Source organism: Diabrotica virgifera, chromosome 2 (genome assembly GCF_917563875.1).
Source record: "Diabrotica virgifera virgifera chromosome 2, PGI_DIABVI_V3a".
Taxonomy (NCBI): Eukaryota; Metazoa; Arthropoda; class Insecta; order Coleoptera; family Chrysomelidae; genus Diabrotica; species Diabrotica virgifera.
Genome location: NC_065444.1, coordinates 257,612,323 through 257,624,575, shown reverse-complemented (window position 1 = coordinate 257,624,575; position 12,253 = coordinate 257,612,323).

Genomic DNA, 12,253 nt, shown 5'->3' with positions numbered 1-12,253 from the left:
ATTTCTCTTCTGTCATCTAATATTTATGTTCAATTTTTTGTAGAAATCCTTATTAAATAATCAACTATTTTCAATAGGAAGTAAGCCACAATTTTACCAAAAAAATGATTTTATTAACGTTTCGACGCCCTAGTTGGGTGTCGTTGTCAAAATACAAAATAATACTAAATTAAACAAAATTGTTGTTGCTTAGTAAAAAATTCTTCTAATATAATTTAAACTTGGAAAAAGTGAATTTATTATTATGTTGATGGTTTCATCCAAGGGAACGTTTGTAAACAGACTTTCAACGTCGAAACTGACCATAATTCCATCTTTGTGTCTGTCTTGGTTGGTAATTTCCTTCGCAAATGAAAATGTATCTTTTACTGTGAATTCGTTTTCAGTCAGTATTTGAAAGTGGGGGACAAGATATTTAGCTAACAGATAGTTTGAAGTATTGATGGAGCTGAGAATCGGTCTTAGAGGGCCACCAGTTTTGTACACTTTTGGGACTCCGTATAAACGTCCAAGTTGTGAATCAGTGGGAGCAGTTTCTTTGAATATCTTGGAAGAACAATTTTTAAGTTTTTTCCGGAAATTGTCTTCAAATGATAACATTAATTTAAATAGGTTATTAAATGGTATGTTAATAAATTTTGTGTTATCCGATAGAATGTTGTTTAATTTTTCTACGTAATTTAAGCGATCTAAAATGACTATTCCGTTGCCTTTATCAGGCCGGATAATGATAATGTTTTTATTTTTCTGTAAATTACGTAAGGCAATAAATTCTTCTTTAGTGAGGTTTGACTGTGGGAGCTTAAAATAGTTTAAAGAATTCAGTGCTATATCTTTAAGGCGGGCTGTTATGCCATCTAGCGTTATTCCACAGTTAGGTTGTAAACAGGTATTTGGGTGTTGATTGGCGGATTGGAAGTTTCAATATTAATAAATAATTCGTTATTTTTCTTTACCTATTCTTTCAAAAAATATATTAAAATTAAGAGATTTTTTAACTCGACGCTAAGTGAATTACTTACCGTCGAGTTGGAGTACTTACCGTTAGTTGGATTACTTACCGTCGAGTTGCTAGTAAATGTCACCTACTGACGTAAAATCTGTCACGGTAAAGAGTCAAAAATGATCAATCGTGCAAAAAATTATTTTAAAGCATCCGCTCAAGAAACTTATTATTCTGACGATGATTAAAATAATAATTGAAACGTCACCATGAATTTTAATTTAGTTATGGGTTTTATCTTTAAGTTTATTATTTTTATCAAGTTTAATGGTGTGTCCGTATCTACATACATTACCCAAACCTATGGACGCGAACTATTAGAAAAATCTAGGAAGATTGAAAAAGCTATTTTCAAACATCGACGAAGTGAACTCGATATTAAATTCCTCGTCACTTGCTTGGATAAAAATGTGGTACCGACATTTTTAAATTTTAAAGTGGCAAATAAATTTCTTCAGAACTCTGGAACCAGAAGATCAGCTCAACGTGACCTGATAAGACAAGAAATCGACCGACACCATCGACGTTCCAAACATTTCCAAAAAGGAGCCCAAGAACAAAACGTCATATTTAAAAGTTCAATATCTTTTCTTGATTATCTTTGGATTTGATCCTGTTGGAACAGTTCCATAAAGAAACGGCTCACAAAAACATCTTTAATACACAGTAAAAAACTAAGAAAATTATTAGGATCATTCACTGGACAGTCATCTTTATCCGCTGAAGAAGTAATTTTTAACTTTTCCACATATGTACTTAATGAAACTGAGAAACGTGTTTTATCCAAAGGCTTAAATTATGCTTTAGCTCCCCAAAGAATGAACAAAATGAACTTCGCAGTACCGATGGAGTATACAGCACGTCACCTCCACAATTATGCCAATCAACACGCAAATACCTGTTTACAATCTAACTGTGGAATAACGCTAGATGGCATAACAGCCCGCCTTAAAGATATAGCACTGAATTCTTTAAACTATTTTAAGCCCCCATAGTCAAACCTCACTAAAGAAGAATTTATTGCCTTACGTAATTTACAGAAAAATAAAAACATTATCATTATCCGGCCTGATAAAGGCAACGGAATAGTCATTTTAGATCGCTTAAATTACGTAGAAAAATTAAACAACATTCTATCGGATAACACAAAATTTATTAACATACCATTTAATAACCTATTTAAATTAATGTTATCATTTGAAGACAATTTCCGGAAAAAACTTAAAAATTGTTCTTCCAAGATATTCAAAGAAACTGCTCCCACTGGTTCACAACTTGGACGTTTATACGGAGTCCCAAAAGTGCACAAAACTGGTGGCCCTCTAAGACCGATTCTCAGCTCCATCAATACTCCAAACTATCTGTTAGCTAAATATCTTGTCCCACACCTTCAAATACTGACTGAAAACGAATTCACAGTAAAAGATACATTTTCATTTGCGAAGGAAATTACCAACCAAGACAGACACAAAGATGGAATTATGGTCAGTTTCGACGTTGAAAATCTGTTAAAAAACGTTCCCTTAGATGAAACCATCAACACAATAATACAATTTATTTAATCTGACTAATTTATATCGGCAATTCAGACATGTATTATACATTTTAAAGTAGAAAACTTTAAAATGATATTGCCAATATTGATGATTTGCGTTCCTGGGACGACTTTACCAAAAGGTAGTTTATTTGATTACCTACATGAAATCGACCCAACTCAAGAATATCCGCCACAAAAAGCATAGCATGTGATGTGTCTTTAAAAAAAGACAACCAAATGCAACGATGACAGTAAAATTCTCGCGTTAGAGATTCCATAGTAAATCACGAGAGAAAATCAGATTGAAATAGCATATTATTAAAGTCGGAACTTGGTATTAGATTTGAGAGTAAACTAAATGTAAGCCCAAATTCTTACGATGTCGGGATAGTATCACGAGGTTTTTCCTGGTTTTCCCTCGTGATTTACTATGGAGTCTCTAGCGCAAGAATTTTACTGCCACCATTGCATTTGGTTGTCTTTTTAAAGACAGATCACATGCTATGATTTTTTGTGGCGGATATTCTTGAGTTAGGTTGATTTCATGTAATCAAATGAACTATCCTTTAGTAAAGTCGACCCAGGAACGCAACTCATCAATATTGGCAATATCATTTTACAGTCTTCTACTTTAAAATGTATAATACATGTCTGAATTGTCGATATAAATGAGTCAGATTAAATAAATTATTAGAAAAATTTTTTACTAAGCAACAACATTTTTGTTTAATTTAGTATTATTTTGTATTTTGACAACGACACCCGACTTGGGCGTCGAAACGTTAATAAAATAATTTTTCGTAAAATTATGGCTTATTTCCCATTGAAAATAGTTGATTATAAAAATGCCACAAGGAAATATCTTCAGAACAACACCTTCCTAAATAGGTAGTTTGTATTTTTTCTCAGACACACACTGATAGTTTTCAACGATAAGTAGCCCTGTGGTTTATCCCATAAACAACTTATAATTAACAAACTTATAGAGCAAGAAATTATAGACTTATTATGGGGTAAGCGACAATTGTCAACGATGATATTGTGTAGTGTTTTTATCCCAACCTGGGTGGTTTAACTATGATTATACAGTAGACTCTTTTGTGCTCATATGTGGCTGAAAGTTTTGAATGCCTTTCTTGTTATAAATGGGAGGAGTAAAAGGTGACAATGAATGAAATAACATGGCTTCTGTGCGAAAGGAATTAAAGTATAATGTACGAGGTGCTGCATTAACCATTTTAGTGAAGGACATACACAATTTAAAAAAATACTAACGCGTCCTATAGAGCACACTGCTGGACAAAAAAGGGGAGTTTAGTTTTTTGTTATTAAAAGAAATCGTTAATGATATAACAGTCAGTCATCATTCGTGTATTAGGCGAGGATATAAAGCACTAAAATCGCCAAACTTCTAACCCCAGCTAGCCAGATAACGTTACCTTAACGTTAAACTTAGGTTTTTTTGTATTGTTACGTAACATCTATCAAAAAAATTACGTTAGTGATACAAAATTTTAATACGTATATTATACGTATGAATTTATTTGTTTCTGAAACGTGGCTCCTTAGTAAATATTCAATCCGCTCCGAGCTTCGCTGGTATCGCCACCTACCTACAGGATTACTAGTATAACTTTTACCGGAAATTTTCTGGAAAGAAAAAAGTGTTGCCTATACTCTGTGAGTTTCGCTGGTATGGCTGCTATCGCCATCTAACGGTTGACTAGTGTTCCTATTTCGGCCGGAATTTTAAAGAGGACAAGAGGACAGTAGAAAAGCAAATGATAGTTGTTTCAAACTTATTATTTAATTCTTATCGTGTAATATTTACAACGTAAAAAAGTAATTGCATTGTAATCGATAATTAATAGCAGTAAGTACAGAATTTATTATTTTTAAGATTTTGCTTACCGTTTTGACGTTTATGTTGACAACTAATATTAGAAAAAATTTATTCTGCAAAAAAGTATAATAATTTAATATAATTATAGTATAATACTTCTTAAATATTAACTTATGAATGACAGTTAACGGCATCCTACGTTTGCTGTGATTGGTCGTTATCTTCACGCATTCAAATTTTGTTTCAGGATTGGATGGTAAAATTGAAACCGTCAAAATTCGAGAGTGTGCTAACTGATCCTTTAGCTCAATTTTTTTACCGTTTTAAAATTAAAATTGTGTTTACTTACTTTTTTCTAATTGCATCAATCCATTTTTGTCGTTGAATCACCTTATGCTTAGCGACAGGAAAGTTGTAGAATACACAGTTACTATTGTAAACAGTATTTCGACACTCTTTAATACAACAACTTTCGTGAGACATTTAAAAGCTATAATATGCCGTGATAATATGCAACTCTTAATGCAGAACGTCAAAAAGCAAATTTCCAGTAAAGGTTTACAAACTTGTCACCACTGGCGCTCGCGAATTTGTAAATATCCCCTCTACGTACGAGCTCACAGCGTATACGTATGAATTTATTCGTCCCTATTCATCCCTTTTTGGTAGCTCGTGACTCGTTTAAGATTGCAGTGGAGCGCCATCGCGTATTTATTTCGAACCTTTCAAATAAACATTAATACATAACCTTACATTTCCGTGCTTAAAACAACGAACTGTCAATACTGATGGAATAGGCATGAAGAAAATTAATGCCGCCAACATACAAGAGAGAGGTCCTAGAGAGACAGATAATTTTTCAGGTAAAATTTGACAGGCCGTGTAATTCCAGTTGCCTATATCAACTTAAATCGGGAAAATAGACCTCACATTTTTTTAACTTTATTAACTTAACTTAATTTTTAAATACTGTCTATCAGCCCTGATACCAAGTTAAAAAAATATGAGGTCCATTTCCCCGATTTAAGTTGATATATTATACGGCCTGTCAAATTTTACCTGACAAATTCTCTGTCTCTCTCAGGGCCTCTTTCTTGTATGTTGGAGTCAATCTTGCTTCACTATTTGAATGGGACGGGGCCATTCCATATGTATTGACAGTTCATTGGCTTAAAATCGTGTTTGTTTTTATTGAGTTATGGCAAAAAATCGAATTATTACTGTTGTGTGCCTCAATGTGATTTATCTTTTCATTCTTTCCCTAAAAAGGATAAACAAGATAGAACTCTATTCAATGGCAGTTTAAGTAGTTGAAAAACGAAATGTATGGAAATATCTTATAACAATGGGAAAGTAGCCTAGTTCTTATATGAAGGTGTGCAGTTTACACTTTAAGAATGAAGATTACTTTAAGGGTATGTTTATGTATTATACAGGGTGTCCAGAAACTCTACCGACAAACGAAGACAAGAGATTCCTCAGATAATTTCAAGATATTCGAACCCAATTCCCCTAGTCCGAAAATGCTTCCTAAGGGAGCTAAAGCTCTTTGAAAATGGCGTCTTGTAATTAGTTTTTCTTGAATAACTCCAGAACGCTTCTCTTGAGAAAAACAAAAATTGGTACACATATTTATCTTAAAGAGATAAATCGATTCCGTGCATTGCGAATTTCTAGTACCGGTCATAGGCGTCCGTTTTGGGTAGGGCAACAGTTATTTTATCGCATAACTTTTTTATCTTTATTTTTTAAGGTACACTTGTTTTAAGTCGATAGGATAAACCGTTTTCTAGAAAAATCGATTTGACAATTTTTCTTTTTTGAATTTCCAAAAAAAAATTCATAAAAAACTATTTAGAAATCCGAAAACTTATACGTTTATTTATATTTCAGAGATGAATAGATTTCATTAATTGCGAATTTCTAGTACGGGTCATATGCGTCCGTTTTCGGTAGGTCAACGGTTATTTTATCGCATACATTTTTGTCTTTAATTTTTAAGCATTTTTGACCCTAGATTATTAAGTTATGAGGTATTCTAATACTAAAAGTTACTCTTGCTTTAAGTTGGTAAAATACACCGTTTTTTTTTTGAAAAAAATTTTCTTTTATTCTAAAAACGAAAAATTTTTAAATCGATTTTTCTAGAAAGGCATGTGTCCTACCGACTTAAAGCAAGAGTACCTTTTAGTACTAGAATACCTTACAATTTAATAATCCTGTGTCAAAAATGCTTAAAAGTTAAAGACAAAAAATTTATGAGATAAAATAACTATTGCCCTACCCAAAACGGACGCCTATGATCGATACTAGAAATTATCAAGGGATGAAATCCCTTTACCTCTAGAAGATAAATATATGCACCGATTTTCGTTTTTCTAAATTTAAGCGTTCTGGAGGTATTTAAGAAAAACTAATTACAAGACGCCATTTTCAAAGAGCTCTAGCTCCCTTAGGAAGGATTTTCGGACTAGGTGAATTGAGCTTAATTGACTTAAAATTATCTGAAGAATCTCCTGTCTTCGTTTGTCGGTAGAGTTTCTGGACACCCTGTATAAAGTAGCTATTAATAATTTTGTCTCTTCCTCTAACATAAAAGTCAAATATATAATAAATGTTTATTTCAAATATTTAATAAATATGTCAGCATCATGTATGTGGTTTTATTTACACAATAATTTTAAGTGCTTTTTATATATTTATTTATACCGAAAATTCAACTAGAAAGTGACATTTTTGTGACGTTAAAAAGGTTACGTAGAAATAACGTAAAACTGTTACGTAACATCGCTGTGACTTTTATACGTATATTTTAGGTAAAATTTGATGTAACTTTTGACGTAACTTCTCCCAAAATGCTGACGTTTTTTTGACGTCTTATATACGAACATTGTTAGCAGCGACTTTTTACAGTAAAACTGATCGTAATGAAACCTTTCGCATTCAATTCGGGAGAGCTTCAGGAAAAAGGTTGACCTATTGGCATGAGGGACAAATGAAAATGGCATTGTTATAGGCAATGAGCAAAATACCAATTAAACAAATTAGTTTATTTTGTTACTTTATATTAATTAGTTATTAACTAATTCTTCCAATTTAATTTTATGTGTCTCATTCATAATAACAATTTAGGCATACTAGTCCAGAGAAATAAGATTCTTCTCGTGACACATCCCCCTCCAGGCCGAAACCAAATTTTTTGAGTAGTATGGACATCTATACAGGGTGTCCAGAAACTCTACCGACAAACGAAGACAGGAGATTCTTCAGATAATTTTAACATAATTTAATCCAATTCTTTTAGTCCGAAAATGCTTCCTAAGGGAGCTAGAGCTCTTTGAAGATGACGTCTTGTAATTAGTTTTTCTTAAATACCTCCAGAACGCTTCTATTTAGAAAAACAAAAATTGGTACGATTATTTATCTTCAAGATATAAATCTAATCCACCCATTGCAAATTTCTAATACCGATCATAGGCGTCCGTTTTGGGTAGGGCAACGGTTATTTTATCGCATAACTTTTTTATCTTCAACTTTTATGCATTTATGATACTGGATTATTAAATTGGGAAGTATTTTAGTACTAAAAGATACTCTTATTTTAAATCGGTAGGACACACCGTTTTCTAGAAAAATCGATTTGAAAACTTTTCGCTTTTTGAATTAAAAAAAAAATTCAAAAAAAAAACTGTTTAGAAAGACGAACACTGGTTCATTTATTTATATTCCAGAGATAAATCCATTTCATTAATTGCGAATTTCTAGTACTGGTCATAGGCGTCCGTTTTGGGTAGGTCAACAGATATTTTATAGCCTAACTTTTGTCTTGAATTTTTGAACGTTTTTGACATTAGATTATTAAATTATGAGGTATTCGAGTACTAAAAGTTACTCTTACTTTATGTTGGTAAAATACTTCGTTTTTTGTTGAAAAGTTTCAAATCGATTTTTCTAGAAAACGGTGTGTCCTACCGACTTAAATCAAGAGTATCATTTAGTACTAGAATATCTCACAATTTGATAATCCGGTGCCAAAAATACATAAAAGTTGAAGACAAAAAAGTTATGCGATAAAATACCCGTTGCTCTACCCAAAACGCACGCCTATGACCGGTACTAGAAATTTACAATGGATGGAATCGATTCATCTCTTAAAAGTAAATATGCATACCAATTTTCGTTTTTCTAAATAGAAGCGTTCTGAAGGTATTTAAGAAAAACTAATTTCATGACGCCATTTTCAAAGAGCTCTAGCTCCCTTAAGAAGCATTTTCGGACTAGCTGAATTGGGTTAAATGGTCTTAAAATTATCTGCGCAATCTCCTGTCTTCGTTTGTCGGTAGAGTTTCTGGACACCCTGTATTAATAACCTGTAGGGTAGGTGGGGGCAAAGGTACGCATTTTCTAAATTTTCATCTCTAGTGAATCTCCTAATGCTTGAATTGGCACGGAGTATAGATGAAAGTGAAATTGATACATTTTGTAATCATATAAGGCAAGTGGAAATTTTTCAATATCATTTTTGTAGTGTTGATAACTTTTTGAAAAAAAAAATGTAAATGCGTACCTTCGCCCCACTCAATGGGGCAAAAGTACGCATGTGCGTACTTTTGCGGATTTGGGACATTTTGCAATTAAGCTAAAAGTAGCTGATAGATTATCAAGCTCAACTTGATATTCATTTTGAAGATTGACTTGAAACATGCATTTGCCAAGTCTACCTCACTGGGGGCAAAGGTACGCACTGCGGACGTTTGCCCCGTTTGTGTGCATTTTGTAGGAGTACTTTTGCCCCATCCGGCAACCAATAATATATATAACCTCAATATCAAACTATGCACATGTGAACTTCAAACTGTCATGTGGAAGAAGTCTTCTAACAATACACTTTCAACATGCCTAACCAATAATAATCTGAGTGTGAAAGATTAAGAATTGGACTCAATCAATTTTTAAGAAAAATTAGATCAAAAGGTACAAAAATCATTTTTACCTCATTTTTGTTGTTATATTCGCCCTGATTGCGCCAAAGTTTCTCATCCAATGCTACTGAGTAGTACACACATATGCAACAAGATGCTGTCTCCAACATATAAGAAGTTACTGAAAAATGTAAGTGCGTACCTTTGCCCCGTGCGTACCTTTGCCCCCACCTACCCTATGTTTCCTGCAGCCGATTTTGATGATATACATAGTTATAAACAAATGAAGATTAAAAAATTGTAAATTTTCGCTTTTTTCGTCTATTACAAAAAAGTAAAGCATTCTAAACAAATTTGAGAATAAGAAACTCATAAATCATGTAAAAAGCTTCAATATGGCGTTCGCTGAATATGTCAATCCTTATTTGTTGCTTAAAAAATTGTAAAATAAGTAATACAATTTGAGATTTTATAAATGTTCATAACTTATGTAAAAATTAAGTTAGAACCTTTTTATTACATGGAATGCTGAGAACTCTTGTTTTTAAATTATATTTTAAATTTCAAAGCAATTGGTCAAATAGTTTAAAAGGTATTTAATTTGTTTATCCCAAATTCATTTTTTTTGCAACACTATAGGTCAGAGAATTATGAGGTTACAGTAACACTTCGGACAATTTATGAAAGAAGAACATTTTTATACTATTACCTTAATTAAAAAAGTTTCTTGAGCTTCATTTGTTTATAACTATGTATATCATCGAAATCGGCTGCAGGAAACATACAGGTTATTAATATAGATGTCCATACTACTCAAAAAATTTGGTTTCGGCCTGGAGGGGGTTGTGTCACCAACAGGATATTTTTTTCCTTATTTCTCTGAACTATACAGTGTGGCCGGATGACAACGAAACAAATGCATTATCAGGAACTGCAACATTTTTGAAAACCATTATCAACAACATCAACATTATCGGAAAACTAAACACACTCATAGAAAAATGACGCTATGCTGAAGCAGTAGGTAGGTACGTATTATACAGCACCTGGATCAAGAATTACATATTCTCACCCTTTAAAATTTATATTTTAATGTTTGACTACAAGGAAGATGTTTTTAGATAATGCCTCTGATATAATTAAAATTACAATAAGATTTATCAGATCTTGTCGAAACATTCCATCTTCCATTAAAACATTAGCAAGGATATAACTTAATGAAACTGCAGGAAAAACAAACAAATAAAGTAACTACAACTAAAACGTTTATAAAGTGTCTGTTTATATAAATGAATATCGATAATTATAATAAATTAACGACAGGAAGTGGCTAAGAGACCATTCTTATTAATATTATGTTAATATTAAGAAATATGTATAAAAATCCAACCGTAAACGTAGGAGTAGTCTTATTTTATGTTGCGAAAGCATATAATACAACACCCTGAAAACATAGTCAAAATTTTGAGATATTTACTTTTTATAGTGTTCGAACACTTCTAAAGGTAGGTATTGATAAAATGGCAAATATGAAAAGTTCACTCGAAAGAAAAATGTTACGAATAAAATAAAAAAATGAGTGAATTCAAAATAATCATGGATGATTTTAACACCAACGTAGAGAAGCGTAACACCGGTAACATACCAAATAGAGTGTAAATACAATAACTTAGTTATTTAACGTTTTTAGGACTTACAGTTTTACTGGAAATCATGATAAACCGTTTTTATCCTCAAAACCTCAACAAAATAAATTTCAGACACTGGAAGGACCATCAACACCAGAATTGACCATAGACCAGAAATGGCAAAATATTACAAACGCCTTAGAAAGCGCCGCAGCGGAAACTATAGGGAAAGAAAGAATAACAAGAAGAAAAACCAGTGGTATGACCAGGAGTGCCAACAAAGTTTAGAGCAGAAAGCAATCAAGAGGCTGGAGTTACTAACACGACCTACAGAAGAGAACAGGGAAGACTACAACAGAGTAAGGACTCAAATGAGAAGACTTTCGAGAAGAAAAAAGAAACAGTACCTAGAAGCACAAATACAGCAACCCGAGGAGGAACATAGAACCGGTCAGTCTAGACAGATTTATAGGGACCTAAAAACAATGACGGGCAACACGACCAACAGCCCAAGATTTATAAAAGACGATGCAGGACAATTGCTCAGAGACGACGAAGAGATAAGCCGCGAACGGAGAAAGTATTTTGAGCAACTCTTAAATACAGAAAACCCCACAACGACAGGGCAACAAAGACAGTACCAGTTAGCCGAACCTGAAATACCAGGGCCCACATTAGCTGAAGTAAAGTCCGCAATTGCGTCCCTAAAAAACCATAAAGCCCCAGGCCCAGACGGCATACAGGCGGAACTACAAAAAAAGGGGGAAAAACTACATCTTGAGATATATCATCTTATAAGAGAAGTCTGGGAAAGAGAAGAAATACCGAAGCACTGGTATGAAAGCCATATAATACCTATTCACAAGAAGGGAGACAAACAAATATGTCGGAACTACAGAAGAATATCGTTAATTAATACAACATACAAGATTATATCTATAATACTGTTTAGAAGACTAACTCCATACACAGAGGAAATAATAGGCGACTACCAAAGCGGATTCAGACCGGGAAAGTCGACCATAGACCAGATCTTCGTCCTACGCCAGGTGTTAAAAAAGCTGGGAATTCAACCGCGATGTACACCAAATCTTCGTGAACTTTGAACAAGCTTACGATTCTGTTAGCAGAGAAGCATTGTGGGAGACTATGGTAAAAATGGGAGTACCTGGAAAGCTGGTAAGATAAGCAAAGGTGAGCACGGAGAACGCTTCCGCGCGAATCAGAATTGGCAGCACCACGTCGAAGGAATTCCTCATTGACACCGGCCTTAGACAAGGAGATCCTCTCGCCCCCCTGCTGTTTAACTTCGCACTGGAA